The sequence below is a fragment of the Chiloscyllium punctatum genome, chromosome 30 (genome assembly GCF_047496795.1).
Source record: "Chiloscyllium punctatum isolate Juve2018m chromosome 30, sChiPun1.3, whole genome shotgun sequence".
NCBI classification, from domain to species: Eukaryota; Metazoa; Chordata; class Chondrichthyes; order Orectolobiformes; family Hemiscylliidae; genus Chiloscyllium; species Chiloscyllium punctatum.
The window spans coordinates 18,770,363-18,790,690 of NC_092768.1; the positions used below are offsets into that span (position 1 = coordinate 18,770,363).

Here is a 20,328-nt window from a genome sequence, read left to right on the forward strand (position 1 = left end):
ATAAGACCACACCCTGAGGATTGTGTACAATTTTAGTTCCCATATCCTTGAGGATGAATACAGTGGCACTGGAGTTAAGTGAGGGGAGATCTCAGTGAGTATATAAGATGATGCAGGGGATTGTGAAATTAAATGTCTAGAGGATACTTCCCGGAATGAGATCATAGTTGTTAGGAAAAGGTATTGTAGTTTTTAAATAGAAAAGAGGAAAGATTATTTCTTTCAAAGGGTCGTGAATATGTGTAATTCACTATCCCAGAGTATAGTGCATGCTGGGACATTGAGTAAACTTAAGGTGGAGATAGGTTTCTAATTGATCGGTGAAAGGGTTAGAAGGAGCAGGCAGGAAGTGCAGTTGAGGCTGAGATCGGACCATAACTGACCTCATCAAATGGTGGAACAGGCTCAAGGGCCTGAATGGCCTATTCCTGTTCCTAGTTCTTATGATCTTTCTGATAATTCCAGCTTCCTTCTCTCTGCTGTACTGCAAAAAAAATCTTTAGCTATAAATTCTGCGATCCTACGCCCCCCCGCCCCGCCCCCGACCCGCCACCCCGAGCAACCTGACGAAGAAGCAGTGTTCTGAAAGCTTGTACTTCCAAATAAACCTGTTGAACTTCCAAATGAATCTGGTGTTGTGATTTTTTTTTAGCAAAAAACATTGGTGTTGAAATATAGTTCAGCGTGTGTTGCAATGTGAAGATCCATCAAGTGAATGTTATCAAATATCAGACAAGTGTCAATTTTGGGAAGTTCCATGGATGGGATCATTCAGTGAGTTTTCTCACAGTTCTGCATAGCTCACCTCATTGAATATGAACCGTGACTCCAAGATGCCTTACTCTGACTATTGTCACTTCACAGTGCACGTCGTGACATGGCAATGAAAGAAATGCTTCTGGGGGCCCACAGGTGACCCTTCATTGGAAACTCCCATTCATAAGATGAGGTATAACAGCAATACATTTATTTCTGATTGCTTCATGTACCTACACCTGCAATGGCAGTCAATCTACACAGGCTGCATGTTCTGAACACCATACCATCTTTCAGTTTTGTGTAATGGAATGTTAATCTTTCCCTAAAACATATCAAAGCATTACGCTATCTCATAGACATGGAAAATAGGAACTATAGTAGGCCATTTGATCTTTTGAAATTTCTCCACCATTCAACTGAACCATGGTGATCATTCAATGCAGTCCCTTGTTCTCACTTTCTCCCACATCCCCCTTGATCCCTTTAGCCCAAGACCGATGTCTAAAGCCTTCATGAAAACATTTAATACTTTACCCTCAACCACCTTTGATTGGGACATTACAACAATCAGAGGACAAGCTAAACAGAGGACAGCCAGAGAATCTCTAGAAGCATGGCACTCATCCACGGACTCCATTAACAAACACACTGACCCTGACCCAATACACCGGCCACCACAATGAACATCCGGAACCAGCAACTGGAAGCAGCAGGAACGGAACCAAATACATTCCAGAAGAGACAGTACCACAGCGTCTCACTGGAGAATCCCAAACCCTGAAGATGTCCCCTGGACGGGGGAGGTAACGTCTGTAAACCAACTTCCCAGCTCGGTGAACATACCCACAACTACGGGAACTGGCATCCGAGCTACAAATCTTCACACAAACCTAGATCTTCATTTCCTCTTTTGGTTCACACTACACACTTCAATTCAAATGTAATGAATGAGATCAAACTGATGGAGCCAAATGATAAGGTTTCCTTGAGTGAAAAAAAAGAGGAATTTTGTTCCCCAAACCCTGAGAAAATAATAAAAATGTACCATCAAGCATAAACACAGACAAGAAGGGACAGGGTGACCAGACCGGAAGCTGAAGTCTTTGAGTGTGAGAATTACCGAAATTCTGTCTGTTTTGCTGTTGTCTTGTTTGTGATAGTCCAACAGGTTTATTTGGAAGTACAAGCTTTCAGAGCGCTATTCCTTCATCAGGTAGCAGGACTTAACATTTATTATAAACAATCAAAGTGATTTTGCTTCTTGTAAAGGACCCCTCCACTATGGAAAAAAACTCATATTTTCCATTCCATCTGTGCCATTCACGATCTACAATCCTGCACACCAGGCAACATCCTGGTAAACCTTCTCTGTATTCTGACTGTGACTCAGGTGCTGCATTCTTGATCATCATCCTTCCTGTATTTATCCTGTCCAGTCCTGTTAAAATTTTATTAGTTTCACCTCTTTACCTCTGATGCTCCAGGGAAAACAGCCCCAGTCTGTTGAGCCTCTCCCTATAGCTCAAACCCTCCAACCCTGGCAACATCCTTGGAAATCTTTTCTGAACCCTTTCAAGTTTCACAACGTCTTTCCGATAGGAAGGAGATCAGAATTGCATACAATATTCCAACAATGGCCTAACCAATGTCCCGTACAGCCACAACATGACCTCCCAACTCCTGTACTCAATACTCTGACCAATAAAAGAAAGGATACCAAATGCCTTCTTCACTATCCTATCTACCTGTGACTCCTCTTTCAAGGAGCTATGAACCTGCACACCAAGGTCTCTTTGTTCAGCAACACTCCCTAGGACCTTACCATAAAGTGCATAAGTCCTGAGAAGATCTGCTTCCCCAAAGTCCAGCACCTCACATTTATCTGAATTGAACTCCACCTGCCACTCCTCAGTCCATTGTTTGATCTGATCAAGTTCCCGTGGTACTCTGAGGTAACATTCGACACTGTCCACTACACCTTTAATTTTGGTGTCATCTGCAAACTTACCAACTGTATCTCTTGTGCTCACATCCATTTATATAAATGTTGAAAAGTAGTGGACCCAGCACCGATCCTTGTGGCACTCCACTGGCCACAGGCCTCCAGGCTCAAAAACAACCCTCCACCAGCAGCTTGTGTCTTCTGCCTTTGCGCCAGTTCTGTATCCAACTGGCTAGTTCTCCCTGTATTCCGTGAGATCTAACCTTGCTCATCAGTCTCCAATGGGGAACCTTGTCGAATGCCTAACTGAAGTCCATATAGATCACATCTACTGCTCTGCCCTCATCAATCCTCTTTAAAACTGCTTCAAAAAACTCAATCAAGTTTGTGAGACATGATTTCCCATGCACAAAGCTATGTTGACTATCCCTAATCAGTCCTTGCCTTTCCAAATACATGCACACCCTGTCCCTCAGGATTCCCTCCAACAACTTGCCCACCACCGACTTCAGGCTCACTGCTCCATAAGAACCACTCCCGCCACATTCCCATTCCATGATCCAAAACCAATTATACAAATCAAAAACACACACATTTGAGCATCGATCATTAATAAACACCAATGTCTACCTCCCAGCAGTTTGAAAAGTAACCAGTTATCAAAGGGGAAGTTAGTGTTGATGCCACTGAAAGTGTAATCTGTGAGCCCAGGCCAAGGATCAGATTAGATTAGATTAGATTACAGATTCCCAACAGCATGGAAATGGGCCTTTCAGCCCGACAGGTTAACACTGACCCACCCAGACCCATTCCCCTACCCTATGTTTATCCCTGACTCATGCACCTAACACCACAGGCAATTTAGCAAGGCCAGTGCACCTGAGCTGCACATCTTATTCTGGCGAATGTGTCAGACATCCCTCAACCCTCCCACTGCAGAAAAGACCAACAAAGAATTAAATCAGATGGACCACTGGCATTAATCCAGCCTCTGGAAATGACACTGGCACACACAAGCGAAACATTCCTTACTAATGACTCGGGGCTTGTGCCAGAATTGGGAGAGCTATTCCATGGAGTCATCAACCAACAGCCTGTTAATCCTCTGTCCAAGACAGCAACCTCCTCATTCAACAGGACACATCACCAGAGGTTACAGTGCAGTGGTATACAGGCAGGAATGAGTTACCCATGTCTCATAGGTACAGGTTCAATCTGGCCAAAGAGTTAACTGGAACAATCACTGAGGGTAGAAAATGTACAGAAGGTATTCTAAGTCTGGACTTCAATGTCCATCACCAAGAGCTGGCTGGGAGCACCATTATCCATTGAACTGGCTCAGTCCTAAAGGATCAAACAGTTTGACTTGGTCAGTGACAGATGGTGAAGGAACCAGCAAGAGCAAAACAGATAGTGAACCTCATTGCCACTGACCCAGCCGTCAGAAATACATCTGACCATGGTAGTATCAGAAGAAGGAACCAGAACACAGCTCTTTTGGAGAGAAAAGCCAGTCATCACATTGACAATCCCCCCTGTTGTTTTGCGCAGCACTATCACCGTGCTGAATGGGATCGCTTTCCAAAAGATCAAAGAACTCAGAACAGGGAATCCCTGAGGTGCTGTGGGCCATCAGCAGCAGCAGAATTATATCCAGCTCCAATCTGTGACCTCATGGCCAAACACAATCCCCTCATATTTCCCGAATTTTCTGGTTTTATTTCTTGAATGACTGTGAGTGATGAAATCACCTGGATTTGTTCTGAAGATGTGAATGTATTTGTTAACAACATGTTCATTGCAGCTTAAGAGGAGGCAGGAGATTCAATTGAAATGTCTGTACTCTGAAAAAGTTTGACTTTATACATGTTGAGTTAGATGTTTTTGTTTATTGAAGTTTTGTAGTATTTTAATGTTCAAATGCACATTTTACCCCAAGCTGAACCTACAAAGTATCTAAGTATAACAATAAACTTGAATTTTCTTGCAAAGATTTGTTGATTTAAAAACAGATGTAAAACAGCGAATGTACAGGAGGACCACTCCCCCGCCCTGAGAGTTTTCCACAAGTAACTTGCTCCTTGCTGAATGTATTTGTTAACAGCATGTTCATTGCAGCTTTAGAGGAGGCAGGAGATTCAAGTCAAATGTCTGTGCTCTGCAAAAGTTTGAGTTTATACATTTTGAGTTAGATATTTTTGTTTATTGGGATTTTGTAGTATTTTAATGTTAAAATGCTCATTTTTCCCCCAAAATGAGCCTACAAAGTATTGAATTATAATTATAACCTTGGATTTTCTTTTAACAATTTCTTTGTAGGTTTAAATACAGATGTAAAACTGTGATTGTGCAGGAGGACCACTCCCCCACCCTGAGAGTTTTCCCACAAGTAACTTGCTCCTTCTGCTTCCTGCATCCTTCAATGTAAAGACATGGCAGACTGGTTTTGTTTGAAAGTATCAGCTCTAAGTAATGTCAGTCATGCTCAGTCCTGTGACTGTTCTTGTGGAGCACGTTTTTACAAGTTGGGGAATTCGAGATGACAGATAATGATAGTTTGTGGGTGAGGTGATGAACAAAATGTGAACAGGTTCAGCAATGGAACAGAAAGTCCACTTCTCAAAGTGATCAGGCTCAGTGGAAAAAGGCAAACTGAACAATTCAAGTATGTTAGAGACCATAGGAATGTAAGATAGGAGCAGAATTAGGCCACTCAGCCCATCGAGTTTGCTCCATCACTCAATCATGACTGTTATGTCGATCAGCCCCGTGCGACTGCCTTCACCCACTAACCTTTGACTAATTATGAACCTACCTATCTCTAAAACACACTCAATGACTTGGCCTCCACTGCTGTGGACCCTGCTGTGCAAGGTGTTCCACAGATTAACCACACTCTATCTGAAGAAATTCCTCGTCATATCAGTTCGAAAGGGTGATCTCTTTCCCTCTGAGGTTATGCTTTTGGGGCCTAGTCTCTCTGACTGGTGGAAGCATCTTCTCCATGTCCAATCTGTCCAGGACTCTCAGTATTCTGAGATCCCCCTTTTTTCTTTTTGATTTGATTTATTATTATCACGTGTCCTGAGATAAAGTGAAAAGTGTTGTTTTCTTTGCGAGTCAGGCCAACCATACTGTACAATATTACAGGTGGCACGGTGGCTCAGGGGTTAGCACTACTGCCTCACAGTGCCAGGGACCCACGTTTGATTCTAGCCTCGGGCATCTGTCTGTGTGGAGTGTGTACATTTTCCCGTGTCTTTGTGGTTTCCTCCCACAGTCCACAGATGTACACGCCTGGTGAACTGGTCTTGCTAAATGGCCCATAGCGTTCAGGGATGTGTTGACCATGTGCATTAGTCAGGAGTAAATGTCGAGTAACAGGGTAGGGAATTGGGTCTGGGTGGGTTACTCTTCAGAAGCTTGGTGTGGACTTGTCGGGCCAAACAGTCTGTCTCCACACTGTAGGGAATTCTATGATCAGGGGAATTGAACAGTTTTGGAGGTGCAGAGAGAGATAAACTGAAACACTTGAGATGTCCATCCGGAAGTATGATAACATCAGTGAAGAAGCTGTTCTTGAATCTGTTGGTCTGTGTTTACAAGGTTTTATATCTTCTGCCTGATGGAAGAGGCTGGAAGAGAGTACATTCGGGTTGGGAAGAGTCTTTGATTATATTGGCTGCTTTCTCAAGACAGCGGGAAGTGTAGATGGAGTCAATGAATGGAACTGTGTGATGGACTGGGCTGTGTCCATGATTCTCTGTAGTTTCTTGTGGTCTTGGACAGAGCAGTTACTATGCCGTACTGTGATACATCCAGCTAGTATGCTGTCTATGGTACATCTGTAAAATTGGTAAGAGTCATTTGGACATGCTGATTTTCCTCAGTCTTCTAAGGGAATAGTAACATTGTGGTGATTTCCTGACTGTCGCATCAACATGGATGGATCAGGACAGATTGGTGGTGATTGTTACTCTGAGGAACTGGATGCTCTCCACCATCCCCACCTCAGCATCATTGATCCAGACAGGGGCGTGTCCTCCACTCCACTTCCTGAAGTCTATCACCAACTCCTTCGTTTTGTGGACATTGATAGAGAGATTGTTGTCTCGAGACCATCCCACTAAGCACTCCATCTCTTTCCAACACTCTATATTTTCGTTGTTTGAGATCTCACCCGCTATAATGGTGTCATCAGCAAGTTTGTAAATGGAGGTGGAGTGGAATTTGGGCACAGAGCCGTGAGTGTATAAGGCGTACAGCAAGGGCTGAGTGAGCAGCCTAGCAGGGCCCCAGTGTTGAGGATTATAGTGGAGGAGGTGTTATAGCCTATCACTACTGCAGTCTGTGGGTCAGGAAGTTGAGGATCCAGTCACAGAGTGGATCCAGAGGGGGAAGCAGAGTGCTAGGCCTCAGACTTTGGTGATGAGTTTGGTTGGAATTACGGTGTCGAAGGCAGAGCTGTGACCAATAAGTAGGAGTCTGACATTGACATCTTTGTTCCCCAGGTGTTCCAGGGAATGAGAGTAGGCCAGTGAGAAGGTGTCTGTTGTGGACCTGTTGTAAGGGTAGATGAACTATCGTCGATCTAACCTGGGAGGCTGGTGTTAGTGTGTGCTATGACTAACCTCTTGAAGCACTTCATAGTTCTTCTGTTATATTTCATCAAGGACAGACCCAGAGACACAAACTATTCCTCAAATGGTGAGTTCTTCATTCCCAAGACCATTCTTGTTAACCTCCTGTGTAACCTCCCCAAAGCCAGTACATGTTTCTTCAGAATTGGGGCACAAAACTGCTCACCATTCAAAAAGACAGAACATCAGAGATGGCAGTGCAGTGGTATGCAGTCAGGAATGAGTTGCCCTGGAGATCTTACCATTGCATTGGGATCCCATGATGTTTCACATGAACTGGTTCAATATGGGCAAAGAAACAACTGAGGGTGGAAAAGCCAGTGCAGGTATTCTGGGTTTGGGACTTCATGGCCCATCACCAAGAGCTGGCTGGTAGCACCATTACCAACTGAATCTCCAAATCCTGACTGGGTCTGTCACAGTTGGTGAAGGAACCAACAAGAGCAAAATCATTGTTAACCTCACCGCCACTGATCTACCTGTTAGAAATACACCTGACCACGGTAGTTTCTGAAGAAGGGACCAGAACACAGCTCTTTTGGAGAGAAAATCTTGTCTTCAAGACAATACCCAGTTTTGTGTTGGATAGCACATACACCATGCTGCATGGGATAGATGTCCAAAAGATCAAACAACTCAGAGCTTTGAACAACATGTTCATTGCAGCTTAAGCGGAGGCAGGAGATTCAATTAAAATGTCTATGCTTTACACAAGTTTAACTTTAAACAATTTGAATTAGATATTTGTTGCAGCTTTTTTGTGTATCCATTCATCAGACAGGTGCATCGTTGGCTGAGCCAGTATTTATTGCCCGTCCCTAGGTGCCCCTCCAGAAGGTGGTACTGAGCTGCTTTCTTGAACCACTGCAGTCCATCAGAGAGGGATTTCCCAGGATTTTGATCCAGCAACAGTGAAGGAACAGTGATATATTTCCAAGTCAGGATGGTGAGTCACTTGAAGGGAAACAAGGCTGGTGGACCCCCGTATCTACTGACAATGACAATTTTATTTTTAAATTCAAACTTATCAAGTTGCCACCTGAATTCAGGAAGTTTGTGTTAACTGACATCCATAGAGTCTGAGAGATGTACAGAAAGGAAACAGACCTATGTCCCTCGAGTTCTGGACTCCCTGACCCCAGGGAAAAGACCTTGCCTATTTACCCTATCCATGCCCCTCATGATTTTATAAACCCCTACAAGGTCTCCTTTTTATATATGAGTTTGCTTGCACTCATATTTCATCTCCTCACCCTTTATTTCGTTTGAATTATCCTCGATTGATTATTAAAGTGTTCCCAAATCTCTGGCGTCCCACACACCCTCATCACATTGTCTGATTTTACTTTTGCTTTTATGCTGTTCCTGACTCCCCTTGTCAGCCACGGTTGGCTTGTGCTCTCCTTAGAATGTTTGTTCTTCTTGGGGATGAAAATAGTGAAAATACCTTCAGCTGCCTGGGCCCAATTCCCGGCCGGCACATTTCATCATCTCATCCAGCTTTCCTCCTTTAAGACAATCCTGTCTCTTTGACCAAATGTTTGGCTCATCTGTCCAAACACCTCTATCTGTCACTGATAGCCTCATAATCCAGAGGGACAGGCTAATGATCTGGGAACATGAGAACATGAGAACGAGGAGCAGGAGTAGGCCATCCGGCCCTTCGAGCCTGCTCCACCATTCAATAAGATCATGGCTCATCTTTTCATGGACTCATTGGTGTATAAGTCAGTGCGCCAAACTATCACTGTACCCTCCTTGTCGGCTGGTTTGATGGTGAGGTTAGGGTCGGAGCAGAGGGAGTGGAGGGCTGCGTGTTGTGAGGATGAGAGGTTGAAGTGGGTCTCCTCTAAATTGGGGAGACGAGATGCCCACTTGCTGAGTGCTTCAGGGAACTTCTCCGGGACACCCCCACTAACCAACCCCATCAGACTATGGCCAAACACTTCAACTCCCACTCCGCCGAGGACATGCAGGGCCTCCTCCATTGCCATTCCTTTACCACCCAGTGTCTGGAGGAAGAACACCTCATCTTCTGCCTCGAGACACTCCAATGTGGATTTCACCAGTTTCCTCATGTCCCCCCCATTCCCCAACCTTATCCCAGTTCCAACTTTCCAGCTCAGCACCGCCCTCATGACCTGTCCTACCTGTCCATCTTCCTTCCCACCTGTTACCTTTACCCCCCATCTCCACCTACGTATTGTATTCTGAGCTACCTTTGCCCCAGCCCCACGTCCCTCCCATTTATCTCTCCACCCCGTAGGCTCCCAGCCTCATTCCTGATGAAGGGCTTTTGTCCGAAACATTGATTTTCCTGCTCCTTGGATGCTGCCTGGCCTGCACAACATTCTCAACTGATAAAGGTCAGTGTCCTGTATGCTTTCCTAACTACCTATTAACCTGTTTAACCACCTTCTGGAATCTGTAGGCAAGCACCCACTATCCCTCTGTTCTTCTGAGCTTCTTAATGTCCTGCCATTCATTGAGTCCTTCCTTGTCTCCTTACTTCTTCCAAAGTGTATTTCCTCACACTTATCAGGGTCAAATTCCATCGGTCACAGATCTGCCTGGAAGTATATATCAACAATATCCTCTTCACCATGAACCACCTAGCCAATCTACGTGTCATCCAAAACCTTACTTATCATCCCCCCACCTTCTTATTTATGTTATTTATAAATAAACACAAACAATAAGAGACCCATAGTGATCCCTGTCGTATGCCACTGAACAGTCACACAAATAGCCTTCCACAACCACCCTCTACCACCTGCCATTAAGCCAATTTTGGATCCAGCTTGTCAAGTAATTCTGGATCCTATGAGCTTTCACCAACTTTATCAGTTTCCAACAGGGGACCGTGTCAAAGGCCTTGCTGAAATGTATACAAACGACATTAACTGCAAAACCATCTTTCCGAGTAACCTGGCTTGATAAAACATCTTTTGTCTTATTTTGGTTTTAATGAGGTGGTCTGTAACTCAGACAGAAGCATAGAATGATGTCGGTTTTAACCAGAAGAAATGAAGGTTTTGTATAATAAACCAAACTGTATTTTTTCCTTCTCATTGGAGGACATTGAAATCGGCTTGAGCAGCTCGAGAGGGGAGTGGGTCTGTTGGGGATCACAAGTGGAGGTGATGGTGGGGTTGAGTAAATCAGTCACTGCAGAAATGTTGTGGTGAATGGAGGGTCAAAGGCCTGGATAACGTTTTTTGTTTTGAGTGTGTGGTTATCAGTGAATTGGGGAATAGTTCTTTTTCCCCATGGAGGAATACAGAAGGCCGCAGACCTGGAATGTGAATGTGGGATGTAGATTAGGGTTAGTGATCAGAGCTGGCCTTCTTTGTGATGGAAGGATGAGGATGAGAGGACTAAGGTCGGGTGAGACAGCAAGACCAAGGTGGTGGCCAGGAATCATGGTTGGAGAAATGACTGAAACTGACTGTCAGGACAACCAAGGAAACTTCTAGAAAGATGATTATTCCTCACATATAATGAATACTTTGCAATATTAATTACTGATACACAAAAAAGCAAACTTCAATCTGTCTTTTCATTCCTCAAATTGATATAATTAGGAGATCACAGCAGGTCAGGCAGTATCTATGGAGAGACAGCGAGCAAATGTTTCAAGTCTAGATGACTCTTCATCAGATTGTATTTGAAAAGAAAGGCCCGTCCCACAAAATAGCATCAAATTTGGCAGTAATTACCTCGAGGTAAAAGGTCAAGTTACAATCACCACACACCCCCAAATTTTGGACAGCCCCAGTGTCCCAATGGATAAGTCATTGGCCTCCCAAAACCAGGATTGTGGGTTCAAGTCCCAGCTGGGGTGGAGTAAAGTTTGGTCAAGATACAAACCTCAAAGCCCTTTCTCTCAACATTGTTTGATCTGAATGTGGCAATCTGGGCGCTTCTCACTCTGTCACTTACTTTCCAGTGACACAAACCAATGTAATACTTCTCTCAAGCTGAACACCATCGCCATCTCACCCCAGTTCCCAGACAAACCCTGTCCCTTCAGATGCTGTCTTCAGTTTAGCCAACACCCCACAATCACTACTTTGAAATGCCAATTGATCAAGTGTAAAATTCTATTGAGACATTTATGTCAGAAAGGATTTTTTTAATTTCAAAAATATAATTTATTCATAAAATAATTAGATGGTTTGTACAGTTGGTCATGCCATACATACGTAAAGATTTACATACAGAAATCAGAATTTTAAAAGACCCAGTACATCCCATGGACAAAACCAACGTCATCTACAAAATTCCATGCAAGGACTGCCACAAACACTACGTAGGACAAACAGGAAGAAAGTTCGCCACCAGGATACACGAACACCAGCTAGCCACAAAAAGACACGACCCTCTCTCCCTCGTAGCTCTACACACGGATGAAAAAAAACACCATTTTGACTGGGACAACACATCTATCCTGGGACAGACTAAGCAAAGACATGCCAGAGAATTCCTAGAGGCCTGGCATTCCAACCACAACGCCATAAACAAGCACACAGATCTAGATACCATCTATCAACCCCTCAGAAAACGAACAGGAAATGACATCACCACAAACCCCAGGAACCACCATCCAGGAGAAAGATATATATAGAAAGCAGGAGACAACAGCTTCGCTTCACTTGGAGGTCGCCACTGATGATGTTACCTAGCCAGGTAATGAAACGTCTGGATATCAACACTACAGCTCAGTGAGCAAAGCTACACCCTAAACCTCAACCTGAGCTACAAACCTTCACAAACTTTGCAAACACCTGTTAGACTCTAACCTGGTGTTGTGTGGTTTTTAACTTTGCACACCCCAGTCCAACACTGGCATCTCCCAATCCAGCCTTTCTCTGGTCTGACTGGCTGGGGCAGGGCTGGCCACCAGGTTCGAATTGGGTTATATTTAAAATGTCAGGTTTGATTACCCTATTCAGAGAAAAAGCAGCCGTCGACTAATATCGAGAAACTGTCAGAGAAATTACCCAATACCCAATTCAGCTTCTCTGTCTAAACCTGCCACCTATTTTCAAAAGCACTGTATCGTTTTGTTCCCTTCCCATTCATGTATCTACCTGGATACATCTTCAACCAAGGGTGTACCCTAGAACTCTGCAGGAAGCTAGGGAAGTGATTGCTGGACCTCTTACTGAGATATTTGTATCATTGATAGGCACAGGTGAGATGCTGGAAGACTGGAGGTTGGCTAACGTAGTGTCACTCTTTAAGAAGGGTAGTAAGGACAAGCCAGGGAACGATAGACCAGTGAGCCTGACATCGTTGGTGGGCATGTTGTTGGAGGGAATTCTGAGGGACAGGATGTACATATATTTGGAAAGGCAAGGACTGATTAGGGATAGTCAACATGGATTTGCGTGTGGGAAATCATGTCTCACAAACATGATTGAGTTTTTTGAAGAAGTAACAAAGAGGATTGATGAGGGCATAGTGGTAGATGTGATCTATATGGACTTCAGTGAGGCGTTTGACAAGGTTCCCCAAGGGAGACTGATTAGCAAGGTCAAGGGTCACAGAATAAAGGGAGAACTAGGAATTTGGGACAGAACTGGTTCTAAAGTAGAAGATAGAGGGTGGTGGTGGGAAGTTGTTTTTCAGACTGGAGGCCTGTGACCAGTGGACTGCTACAAGGATCAGTGCTAGGTCCTCTACTTTTTTTCATTTACATAAATGATTTGAATGTGAGCATGAGAGATATAGTTAGTAAGTTTGCTTATGACACCAAAATTGGAGATGTAGTGGACAGCAAAGAAGGTTACCTCAGATTACAACAGGATCTTGATCAGATGGGTCAATGGGCTGAAGTGGCAGATGGAGTTTAACTCAGATAAATGCGAGGTGCTGCATTTTGAAAGCAAATCTTAGCAGGACTTATACACTTAATGGTAAGGTCCTAGGGAGTGTTGCTGAACAAAGAGACCTTGGGGTGCAGGTTCATAGCTCCTTGAAAGAGGAGTCGCAGGCAGATAGGATAGTGAAGAAGGCATTTGGTATGCTTTCTTTTATTGGTCAGAGTATTGAATACAGGAGTTGGGAGGTCATGCTGCGGCTGTACAGGACATTGGTTAGGTCACTGTTGGAATATTGCGTGCAATTCTGGTCTCCTTCCTATCGGAAAGATGTTGTGAAACCTGAAAGGGTTCAGAAAAGATTTACAAGGTTTCAGAAAAGATTTACAAGGATGTTGCCAGTGTTGGAGGATTTGAGCTATAGGGAGAGACTGAACAGGTTGGGGCTGTTTTCCCTGAAGCGTCGGAGGCTGAGGGGTGACTTTAAAGAGGTTTATAAAATCATGAGGGGAGTGGATAGGATAAATAGACCTGGGGACATAGTTTAGGGTGAGAGGGTCAAAAATATAAAAGCGACCTAAGGGGTAAAGTTTTGACTTAGAGGATGGTACGTGCATGGAATGAGCTGCCAGGGGAAGTGGTGGAGGCTGGTACAATTGCAACACTTAAAAGGCATTTGGATGTGTATTTGAATAGGAAGGATTGAGAGATATGGGCCGGGTGCTGGCAAATAGGACGAGATTAGGATGGAGTATCAGGTTGGCATGGACGAGTTGGACCCAAAGGTCTGTTTCCATGCTGTACATCTGTATGACTGAATAAGCGTGTGCAGCATGGCCAATTTGGGCCGAACAGGCTGCCACCATACTGTAAAGTTGTATGATTAGATGGCAGCATCCACCGTCTCCTTTTACCTGGAGCAGGTGGTGAAGAATCAGTGGACAGAGCTGAATATAATCTGTCGAATAAATTGTTGAAAGAGGCATTTTGAGCAATACTGGAATAGGCAGTAAATAGAGGGAAATGGAGCAAATGCGGACGCAGATTTGGTTACGTGAAGGGCTTGGTCCTCTTATGAAAAACTTTGAACACAGCGGATAAAATAAGATGTACGGCATTATCTGTCAATTTGGGTGAAACTGAATTGAACATAGGTGCGGGGGACATAGGGAGCTGTATGAAGCACAAGTGAGCCTCATCTACTGATAGATCTGTTTTTTGTTTGTAAATCAGGGGAGAGTGCGAACACAGTCCCCCACTACCACAAATTTTGCAGTCGAGTATCCCGCATTTGGGGACATCGCAGGCGTCAGCACATCCGAAGTGCAATGGGATAGCCTCGTCCTGGGAGAACTTTTTTTTAATTTCAAAAATATACTTTATTCAGAAAATGATTTGATGGTCTGTATATTTGATCATGCCATACATATGTCCACATTTACAAACACAGATTCGACTTTATCCTTGTCCTTTACACTCCTGTGCATTTTTCAATCTTGTACATATACATATATTTGGCTGAGGCATCAGCAGAGCCCAAAAAAACGTCCGCATGGGCCCCCTGTTCTTCTTTAGGCAGGCCGATCTTACACGGTGGTCTTTCCCCATCGCGCCTTGGCGGCAGCTGCCCCAAGCTTCAGCGCGTCCCTCAACACGTAGTCTTGGACCTTGGAATGTGCCAGTCTGCAACACTCGGTCAGGGTCAACTCCTTCAGTTGGAAGATCAACAGGTTTCGGACCGCCCAGAGAGCGTCCTTCACCGAGTTGATGATCCTCCAGGCGCAGTTAATGTTCGTCTCGGTGTGAGTCCCGGGGAACAGGCAGTAGAGCACGGAGTCCCGCGTCACGGCACTGCTCGGGACGAACCTCGACAAGCACCACTGCATTCCTCTCCAGACTTCCTCTGCAAAGGCACATTCCAGAAGGAGGTGTGTGACAGTCTCGTCCCCCCCGCAGCCACTTCGAGGGCAGCGTGCGGTGCGGCTGAGAGTCCGGGCATGCATAAAGGATCTCACAGGCAGAGCCCTTCTCACCACCAGCCAAGCCATGTCTTGGTGCTTGTTGGAAAGTTCTGGCGATGAGGCATTCTGCCAAATGGCTTTGACAGTCTGCTCAGGGAACCACTCGACAGGATCCGCCCTCTCCTTTTCCCGAAGGGTCTCAAGGACGCTACGTGCTGACCACTTCCTGATGGACTTGTGGTCAAAGGTGTTTTTCCTCATAAATTTCTCCACGAAGGACAGGTGATACGGAACGGTCCAACTACTCGGAGCATTCCGCGGCAGCGAGGCCAGGCCCATCCTTCGCAACACCGGGGACAGGTAGAACCTCAGTACGTAGTGACACTTGGTGTTTGCGTACCGGGGATCCACGCACAGCTTGATGCAGCCACACACAAAGGTGGCCATCAGGGTGAGGGTGGCATTGGGCGTGTTTTTTCCCCCACTGCACCGGTCTTTGTACATAGAGTCTCTTCGGACCCGGTCCATCTTTGATCTCCAAATGAATTGGAAGATGGCCCGGGTGACTGCGGCGGCACAGGTCCTGGGGATAGGCCAGACCTGTGCCACATATAGCAATACTGAGAGTACCTCACACCTGATGACCAGGTTTTTTCCCGCGATGGAGAGCGACCGTTGCCCCCATCTGCCTAGTTTCTGTCTCATCTTCCTGATCCGCTCCTCCCAGGTCTTGACGCACGCCCCAGCCCCCCCGAACCAAATACCCAGCACCTTCAGGTGGTCAGTCCTGACGGTGAAGGGGATAGAGGATTGGTCGGCCCAGTTCCCGAAAAGCATGGCCTCGCTCTTGCCTCGGTTTACCTTGGCCCCCGAGGCCCGTTCGAACTGGTCACAGATGCACACGAGTCTATGCACGGACAGCGGATCCGAGCAGAAAACAGCGACGTCATCCATGGACAGGGAGGCCTTAATCTGCAGGCCCCCGCTGCCAGGAATAGTCACCCCTCTCAGGCTCGCATCCTTCCTGATGGATTCGGCAAATGGCTCTATGCAACACACAGACAAGGCGGGTGAGAGGGGGCAACCCTGCCTGACTCCAGATCTTACAGGGAAGCTATCTGATTCCCACCCATTGATTGAGACTGCACTGACAATGTTGGTGTAGAGCAGTCTGATCCAATTTCCGATTCCCTCCCCAAAGCCCATTTTGGAGAGGACATCCCTCATATATGTATGCGATATCCTGTCAAAGGCTTTCTCCTGGTCCAGGCTGATGAGGCAGGTGTCCACCCCCCTGTCCTGCACGTAGGCGATCGTATCCCTGAGGAGTGCAAGACTCTCAGAGATCTTCCTGCCCGGTACAGCACAGGTTTGGTCAGTGTGAATCACCGATCCCAGAGCAGACCTGACCCGGTTGGCGATGACCTTTGACAAGATTTTGTAGTCTGCATTTAACAGTGAGATCGGTCTCCAATTTCTAATTTCCTCCCTCTCCCCCTTCCGCTTGTAGACGAGGGTGATGATGCCTTTCCTCATGGATTCACTCATGGTACCTGCCCGAAGCATACTGACATACACCTCCAGCAGGTCCTGGCCGATCAAGTCCCAAAGAGAGGAATAAACCTCGACCGGTAAGCCGTCGCTTCCGGGAGTTTTATTCTTTTCGAAGGACTCAAGGGCCTTGGTCAGTTCATCCAGAGATAGCGGCTGGTCCAGCCTCTCTCGTGTTCCATAATCTAGGACCTCCGTGATAGAGGACAGGAACGACTGGGAGGCCGCGCTGTCGGTCGGCTTCGAGTCATACAGGCTGGCGTAGAAGGATTTGCTGATCCTCATGACGTCAGCCTGAGATGACGTTACCGAGCCATCTTCTTTCTTCAGGCTGCTGAGCACGGAGCTCTCTTTGTGCACCTTCTGGAAGAAGAAACGTGAGCACGTCTCGTCCTGCTCCACCGAGCGGACCCTGGACCGGAAGATTATCCTGGAGGCCTCCGAGGCAAAGAGCGAGGCTTGCTGGCCCTTCACCTCCTTGAGGTCCTCCGTGACATCGACCCCCATCGTCTGCAGAAGGAGCAGGTTCTGCATACTTTCCTGGAGCTGGGACAGTTTTCCCCGCCTCTGTCTCGCCTCCTGGACACCTTTGAGGATAAAGAACCTCTTGATGTTCCCTTTTACCGTTTCCCACCAGTCCGCTGGAGACTCAAAGAGGGGCTTCACGGTTCTCCAACCTGCGTAATCCCTCTTGAGCTCTTCGATGTTTCCCGGGGTCAACAGCTTAGTGTTCAGTTTCCACGTTCCGTTGCCCGCCCGCTGTTCGTCCTGTAGGTGACAGTCGGCCAGCAGGAGGCAGTGGTCAGAGAAGAACACCGGCTTGACGTCGGTGGATCTGACCGAGAGTGTTCGGGACACAAACAGGTAATCTATCCTTGAGCGGATAGACCCGTCTGCCCGTGACCAGGTGTATCTACGCTGCGCTCCATCTGCAGGGGCGCTGAAGACGTCGTGCAGCTTGGCGTCTTTGACCGTTTCCATCAGGGCCCTGGACGTAGCGTCCGGTTTACTGTCCCCCCCGCCGGATCGTCCATCTGCATCAATGATGCAGTTGAAGTCTCCGGCCAGAATGACCGGCCTGGACGTAGCCAGCAGCAGTGGAAGCTGTTGCAGGACGGCCAACCGTTCACTCTTACCCACTGGGGCGTACACGTTGATTAGTCTCACGGGAGCGTTTCTGTATTTAACGTCCACGACGAGGAGGCGCCCGCCCACCACCTCCTTAACCTCGGAAATGGTGAAGTTGCCTCCCCGCAACAGGATACCCAGGCCGGAGGCGCGGCTATCGTTGCCCCCCGACCACACTGACGGCCCGTGGGCCCACAAGCTCGACCATCTCCTGTAACTGCTGAGGTGCGGTATCCCACACTCCTGCAGAAACAGGACATCGGCTTTGACGTTGGCCAGGAAGGCCAGCGTTGAGACACATCGCGTAGCCGATTTAATGCTACGCACATTTATGCTGGCAATTTTAAACCCCATTTTACCAGTTTACGGGGTTACCAAAGTCCATTTTCTTCTAGTCTTGCTCCAGTGGGGTAGCGGCGTGCATCCCCGTGGTGACGGCAAACTGCTGGACCTTCCCAGGGCTGAGGTAGTTGTCCAGCTCCACGCTGGAGTCATTTCCCCGCTCTGGTGTCATCGTGTCGGACCCAGGGTCCTCATCGCCCCGTTCTCTATCTGACAGCAGGGCTGTCACTGAGACGCTGCTCCCAGTTCCCTGGAGCTGTGGGCCGGTGGGTACCCCTTGGTTCTCACTGGGTAGGGGGAGGCCTTCACCCACCCCCTCAGAGGGATCGTCTTTTCCTTCTTGGGCGGTGCTGCCCTCCTTTCTCCCCACGGCGCTCTGCCTCTTCCTCCGGAGGCGACCCTTCTTGCGCCTGTCCTCACCCTCGGAGGAGCTGCCTGTATCCTCCTCTTGGAGGTGTCTCTTCCCCCTTCGCTTGGTGGCTTTGGGGCCCTCGAGAGGTTTCCTTTTCCTGTTTTTAACGATAATCCACTGCTCTGCCTCCTTTGATCCCTCCTCTTCCATTTCCTCCGTCTGTCTTGCAGGAGCTTGGGTCGGCTGCTGCATCTCCCCGCTGTCTGCCGCCTGCTCCTCTACGACCTTCCCTTCCTTCTGGGTGCCTCCAGACACCGTTCCTTTGCTGATTCGCGGTACCTCGTTGGACTTTGTCGGTCCGCGGCTCGTGTTGCCACCTCCGGCCATCTGTGCGTAGGTGGCGGCTCCTCGTCTTGGGCAGGCCTTGTACATGTGGCCCGCCTCCCCGCACAGGTTGCAGCTCTTTTCCTCCCGACAGTCCTTAGTCAAGTGACCCTCCTGTTTGCAGTTCCTGCAGATGGTCACTTTGCAATCCACCGCCACGTGTCCCGACTTCCCGCAGGTTCGGCACACTTTGGGTTGCCCTGCATATGTCAGGTAGCCTCTGCTCCCTCCGATTGCGAAGCTCGAGGGTGGGTGGAGGATGTTCCCACTGTCATCGGCCCTCAGAGTTACCCTGACCTGCCGCTTACTGGTCCAGATCCCAAAGAGGTCGATCACATCAGTGGCTTCTCCCTCAACTTGGACGTACCTTCCCAGGAAGGTCAGGACATCTGCCGCTGGAACGTAGGGGTTGTACATATGGATTGTAACAACCCGGTTCCTCTGTGCAGGAAGCACACACAATGGGGTCACCAAGATGGAAAACAGCGGCTCCCCTTCCTTCTCCTTGAAGACCTTCAGGAGCTGTTCGCACTGCTTCACGCTTCTGAAGGTCACATCGAAGTATCCTGCCCCAGGGAAATCCTGCAGGCAGTACACATCCGCTGCAAGGCCGCAACCCGCGGGATATAGGGAGCCGTATGAAGCACAAGTGAGCCTCATCTACTGATAGATCTGCTTTTTGTTTGTAAATCAGGGGAGAGCGCGAACGCAGTCCCCCACTACCACAAATTTTGCAGTCGAGTATCCCGCATTTGGGGACATCGCAGGCGTCAGCACACCCGAAGTGCAATGGGATAGCCTCGTCCTGGGAGAACCTTTTTTTTTTTTTATTTCAAAAATATACTTTATTCATAAATGATTTGATGGTCTGTACATTGGATCATGCCATACATATGTCCATATTTACAAACACAGATTCGACTTTATTCTTGTCCTTTACAATCCTGTGCATTTTTTCAATCTTGTATATATACATATATTTGGCTGAGGCATCAGCAGAGCCCAAAAAAAAACATCTGTATGGGCCCCCTGTTCTTCTTTCGGCAGGCCGATCTTACACGGTGGTCTTTCCCCACCGCGCCTTGGCGGCAGCTGCCCCAAGCTTCAGCGCGTCCCTCAACACGTAGTCTTGGACCTTGGAATGTGCCAGTCTGCAACACTCGGTCGGGGTCAACTCCTTCAGCTGGAAGATCAACAGGTTTCGGACCGCCCAGAGAGCGTCCTTCACCGAGTTGATGATCCTCCAGGCGCAGTTAATGTTCGTCTCGGTGTGAGTCCCGGGGAACAGGCCGTAGAGCACGGAGTCCCGCGTCACGGCGCTGCTCGGGACGAACCTCGACAAGCACCACTGCATTCCTCTCCAGACTTCCTCTGCATAGGCACATTCCAGAAGGAGGTGTGTGACAGTCTCGTCCCCCCCGCAGCCACTTCGAGGGCAGCGTGC

The 20,328-nt window shown here is 47.4% G+C and overlaps 1 non-coding gene and 1 pseudogene across 1 annotated transcript; both read right to left on the minus strand.

The window, feature by feature from the left end:
• Window positions 1-14,396: 14,396 nt before the first annotated feature.
• Window positions 14,397-14,561, minus strand: LOC140455776 (U1 spliceosomal RNA). The gene has a single exon (XR_011953030.1). It is a non-coding gene; the product is annotated as a U1 spliceosomal RNA (small nuclear RNA).
• Window positions 14,562-19,575: 5,014 nt separating this feature from the next.
• Window positions 19,576-19,726, minus strand: LOC140455810 (U1 spliceosomal RNA; annotated as a pseudogene).
• Window positions 19,727-20,328: the final 602 nt, after the last annotated feature.